Source organism: Haemaphysalis longicornis, unplaced genomic scaffold (genome assembly GCF_048455015.1).
Source record: "Haemaphysalis longicornis isolate Haplotype H1 unplaced genomic scaffold, Haemaphysalis longicornis Haplotype H1 scaffold_4, whole genome shotgun sequence".
Classification (NCBI taxonomy): Eukaryota; Metazoa; Arthropoda; class Arachnida; order Ixodida; family Ixodidae; genus Haemaphysalis; species Haemaphysalis longicornis.
In genome coordinates, this window is record NW_027526361.1 from 5,779,120 (window position 1) to 5,784,884 (window position 5,765).

The following is a 5,765-nucleotide window of genomic DNA, read 5'->3' on the forward strand; positions in this document are numbered from 1 at the left end:
TGCAGAATGTGTTATGTCACTTCTTCAACTACTCTTGTGTGCTGTGTAACCCAAGACGATTTGGTTACACATGGTCTCAAGCACATTTTCCTGCCTGTACAAGGTTCACAATCACTGTCTTGGGGGGGGGGGGGGGGGAATGAACAAAGGAAGCGCTGAGTAAACAAAGGGACCACTACGGCAAAAAGCTTGTTCCGCAGGACAATGTTACTGAAATTTGTGCATCACTAGAATGCAGCGCTTTATTGTTGGGGGAAAATGTTGAGGTGGAGACCTCGTGATGTATAACGAGATTTTTCTCGCGAGCCAGGCACATTTTGTGATAAAATGTTACATTCCCCCTTAGGAACATCAGCACCAATGGCAAAAACGAAACCTGCAAGAAACAGTTTTGCCTTGGCCGTAGTAGTTGCACCACTGCAGGAGGTGTATCGATTGTGATGATCATGTGCTGGAGAAACTTTGTGACATGTGCGTATATAGTGAAGCCCTTCTCCCCTTGTTCGTTCTTTCATCGGCCGTGCAGCACCTTCTAGACAACTTACTGGCCCTGAATCTGGCTTTGTTGAGGGCAGTGGTGTATCCCTTTACGAGGCCGGTCTGGATCTGCCTCTGCTTGAGCGATGTGCCAAGCGAAGTGCTCGGCTGAGAGAACACAGCCTACAGTAATGCGCACAGGGAGGTTTGCACTGGTGCCTGCATTTTCGTCGGTGTAAATTTAAAAGCTACAAGTGTACCAAGACAGAGACTTGGACAGGCTAACCACGGACCCTGGGTGGGTGACGCATCGGCATCAAAAAATTAAACGAGCAACCTGGTCTTACTTTCAAGCCCCGGCGAGCTGCAAGCGATCGGCGCCTTCTGCGCGGCTTAAACAGACAAGAAAGGGAACTACGGGCCCAGTAGTTTCGAGTTTGTGCGAAACGTGTCCGTGGTGGCGCGTCCACGTTGCGCTGCTCGAGGGGCGGCGCTCCCCTGTCGGGTGAGCAGTGGCCCGCGCGAGGCAAAACGCGGCCGCGACTCTGCGGGTGCCGGCTGCTGCGCCGCCACGCTCCGTGCGCCTCGATAGGAGATCTGCGCCCAAATCACGGTGCTGCGGACCGCCCGGGATAGAACCACCGCCGCAGGTTCAACGGCCCGCCCGGCCACGAGCGCCGCCGTCCGTGCCCCGCCAACGCCGCTGAGGTACGTGGTAGCACGCCGCGCGGGGCTCCGCCGTGGTGCGACTGGGTTGCGCATCTCATCGAACGCCGTTTAACTGGTTAGGTCAGAGAAAAAATGTTTACTGTGACAGCGACAAATGTTTAGCTGCCGGCTAACATAAAACCACTAACTCGATGGAGCTGGGGAAGAATTAAGGAAAATCTCCGAGAAAAGAATGGACTCTGGCAGCGCAGGACAGGAGTGGGTTGCAGGTCTGTGGGAGAGGCCGTTATCCTGCTATGGCCTTTCTAGGGACCATAGCACCATAGTTTCTGTAGTCCTGCAGTGCCTGGTTGTGTGATGAGTGTAAAACATGCGCGTTTTACAGCCGTCTGCCAGCAGGAAAATCAGTCCTTAGAAAAAATGCGTGATAATTCTACGACAGAGGCAAATCGTAGGATTGACGAAGAGCCTGATCGTTGGTGTTGGTCCCATTGATTGGGAAAGAGCGTACTACAGTGAGACAGCGCGGTGAGGTGGTGATGTAGATCAGTTGGCGTCAACTCGCATCTTCTGAACTCCCGGAGGAACCACGGGACCTGACCGACATTTTTTTTGTTTTGTTTTCCTATGCTTGTGCGTCTCCGTTAAGTCGCACATCACCGATCTAGAACTGCCGGAGAACCAAACGGCGCCAAGAGAACCTGTTCGTTCTACACGAGTGCATTGGAATTTCGGTGGTTGAACGCATATAGATATATGCATGGGTATAATTTTTAACGTTAACGTGCTTATATGACTAAGTAAATGAAGCATAACTAGATGGCAGTTGCCGACGGAAGTGGCCATGAAATCCACGATTCCACGTGACGTGTGAAGCGATGCGCGCAGCCGGTCAGCACCCGTGCATGCATAAAGTGTGCCCGTTGAGCCCGCTGCTGTCAATGAAAAAAATTAAAGGCCATTCCGCCCTGCGAATGTGGATGACCAGCGGAGCTGTAAATTTGCCTATTGCGACGAGAGTTAAAAACGGAGGACGACGTCTTTCTGGTATCAGAAAGGTGCCCGCTGCTCCGGTGGTTTCGCGTCGTCCGTCGCCGTCGGCCTCTTGTAACCGGCAGAACGAAGAGAGCAGGGGCGGAGAGCATGATGGCGAAAATTTGAGGGGGAGGGCGGTATGCCAAGCGTGCTTTGCGAGACGTGCTCGGCGGAGGCGACGCGCTTCGAGATTACGCCAGAGGAGCGTGCGCCGTCGTGCGTTCGCTGGTGACGTGATCACTTTGCTTGTCCCGTCGTTTTCTTCTGTGTCCTGTGTTTTCCGCTGGTTTTTATTCCAGTTTCGTTTCCGAGGCCCGCAAAGCCAAAGCCCGTCTTACCTCATTCCCTCAACATCACTGATCGCTAGGGTACAGCCATTTTCATCAACGAACTGAAGAAAGGGAAAAGTTGGGTATTTGTGTGGGCTGAGAACTGTGTTATAAGACGCGAAAAACAGCCAGCAGTCATGTATTTCGGATATTGAGTGACTGCGACCTTGCAATTTTCGAGGAGTAGACTACTTTTCTCGGCTTTGAAGCCTCTTTTTTCTCCTTTTGTTATGAATTGTGCTTCACCAGCAAAGGTAGCTAAATGTTTAGGTAATGCGAATTTTTTCTTCGCAATTCATTTCAACGCTCGTAGCCTAACAAGATTTTCACTCTTCATACCTTGTACCATCATTTCTCGATCATTTGTTTCTCTGAAACTTGGCTTATTACCTAAGATGATCGCGATATGTATGGCTTTGCCGACTATGGTTGCGAATACGATAACCGTAGTGGTGGCTCTTGCAGGGGCTCTACTATTTTGGTTTCAAAACAGCTATCGCATTGCCGGCGCAATGATCTGAATATAAATGTTGCCAAATGCGGTTGAACTCGATCCTGACGGTGTTTGGCGCCGTGTACCCTCACCTTCATCTAATGCAGCTGATTTCTGTGATGCGCTCTTTCTTCTACTTGATAAGCTGTCATTCGAAAACAAATTCAAAACCTCTAATCCTGGTATCGCGTTACAGCTATTTTCCGATTATATCATCTATTCTGTCCATGACTGCACATTAATAACTTCTAATAGTTGTTACACCGCCCCTCAGTGCCCTTCGCTTCCAAACTCCCGTCTTCCCGCCTTGCGTAAAAAAGATAACCTATATAAAAAAAATGAAGCGTAAACCTTTAAATTCGAATCTTGGAGCACGTTATAAACGTTACTCTCAAGTTCTAGCTTCGCTTCTTAAATCAGCCAAGGGCCGATACTACGACAAAGAATTTAATAGGCGTGTTAACAGCATAAAGAAAAAATAGAAAGTAGTGAACGAATTCCGGAATAATGCTACCCAGCATAAGCCCATTAAATCTATTGCTCAAGGCGACGTATTATTTGCTGAACAATCGTATGATATTCGATATTGTTCGATCCTGTTCGATATTGTAAGATATTCGAGCTGACTCGATGTTGTGTATCGATAGTTGTACAATCGATATAATCTTTCATGTAGCCTACCGTCGATTGCACTATACCAGTGGTTTTCGGTAGCGGCGAACCTCCGATAGTGTAACTATCGATAGTTATGCATCGCCACGCTTCGTAGCCGAACAGTTCATCTTGGTGACTACACCCGCGTGTCGTAAACTTGTGCGGCCTACACGAACTCCGCGTTGTCGCTCTTCTTCCGCACGATCAGCGCGCAACCCAATTGCTGACTGCGCGGCTCGGGAGACCCCTGCAGAAGGGCTGTGTACGCGGCGGCGAGCCTCTTCTTCCGGCATGGGTGGCTCCACGTACGCCCACCGTTCGGCCTCGCTTAATTGCCTCGTTGCCGCGGCGGCACCCCGAACGAGCGGCCCGAACGAGGCCGAAAGCATCGCGTCTTGCGGCAGGCCTCCGTTGATTCGACCGACATGGCCGCTGCCCGAAGAGTCGCGGGCAGTGGGGACGATTTCGGGACCGCAAAGCCACGTCGGTGTGCTCGAAGTGCTCAATGAGGGCGGATGCATAAAGGCGGCTACGAAGGGGACAGAATCGACGTGGGCCGTGCCGCCTGTGGCTGGTTACTGATATTGCCATGTAGGTTCTCGTGCGAGGTTCTTGTAGGGGTTAGTTCGAGCGAACTTTTGCACCGCCTTGATAATCAAAGCACGAACGTCAAAGAGGCAGACGTGCACAGTGGAGCGAATCAGTTCCGCGGCGTCGGGTCTACAAGCGCTAACATTAATTGAGAAAGTGGAGAAAGGGTAGAAAAACATGCCCGCCGAGCGACATCAGAAACCACGACCTCCAGAATACCGGTCTGGTGCGATAACCACCACGTACCAGCGGTTATCGCGCCAGACCGGTATTCTGGAGATCGTGGTTTCGGTCCGCACCCGGCGAGCATGTTTTAATGCGTAGCATTTTTTGCCGAGTAGTCCCACAGCCAGGACCGTGAAACGTCCTGCATTTCCATACTAATGCAGATATCGCGAAAGTTCCCCCTGTAATCGTTATAATAGCGTAAATGGAGATTACTGGTCGCACGAAACTTTTAAAAACGAAAAAATAAAATACGGAAAAGGGTGAAACGTGGTGCGCCCTGCATTTCCACAACAATGCAGATTTTGCAAAAGTTCCAAATGTATCGTTATAATAGCGTAAATGAAGGAAATAGGTCGAACGAAATTTTGAAAACCTAAAAAATAAGCGAAAATATAAAAGCGCCGTATAACCGCAAACCGTACAACGCCCTGCATTTCCACAATAATGCAGATTTTGCGGAAGTTCCACCTTTAATTGTTATATTGGCGTGAATAGAGATAATTGGTTGAACAAAATTTTGAAACACTAAAAATATAAAAAATATAATAAAATACTGAAAACGTCGAACCGTGTAACGCTTGCATTTTCACAATAACGCAGATTTTGTGAAAGTTGCAAATGTAATCATTCCAAATGTAATGTAGTCGCATCACGACTTGCTCCCGTAACGGTTTCTGGGCGCCTGAGGATTTCTGAGGATCCTTCTGAAGATTTTGTTACCCTCGCGTTTCCCATCCCGTTGTCTCTCACGTACGTGATCTTTTTCGCTTCCGCGCGTTCCGCGGGGGCAAAAAAAGTGGCCGCGTATCTGCTCCTTTCGTTGCAAGTGTCGTCAAAAGACGCTGTTCTTTGTAGACATTTGCCAAGGAAATGCCCCCCTTTGCTTTCCCGCTCGCCTCTCACGCTGTTCCTGTACCGTCGCGCTCATCCCAAGGTAAACACACTGAAGGTTTGCTCAAGGCGATTTCAATTTACCGGGTTCCTCGATGCCAGCGCTGCAGTACCCCGGAGACGCGCGTGAATGGAGGCGGCCGACTACAAGGTTTATAGAACCGCGTGGCCGTGCTCCACGTGCGTTCCAAGCAGAACGTGGAACCTAGCTAGTGCAACCTTTCGTTGCTGTTGCCGGGTGATTTTTCATATGCCGCCAGGAGGCGGCGGTTTTCTGCAGTAGATGTAGAATATCATTGTTAACCAAAAACCAAGCATCCATGAATTTTTTAAATAAAGGAACACTGTAAATATCCCTTGTGTACTAATTTCCTGTCTCATATTTGCGTAATGTCTTG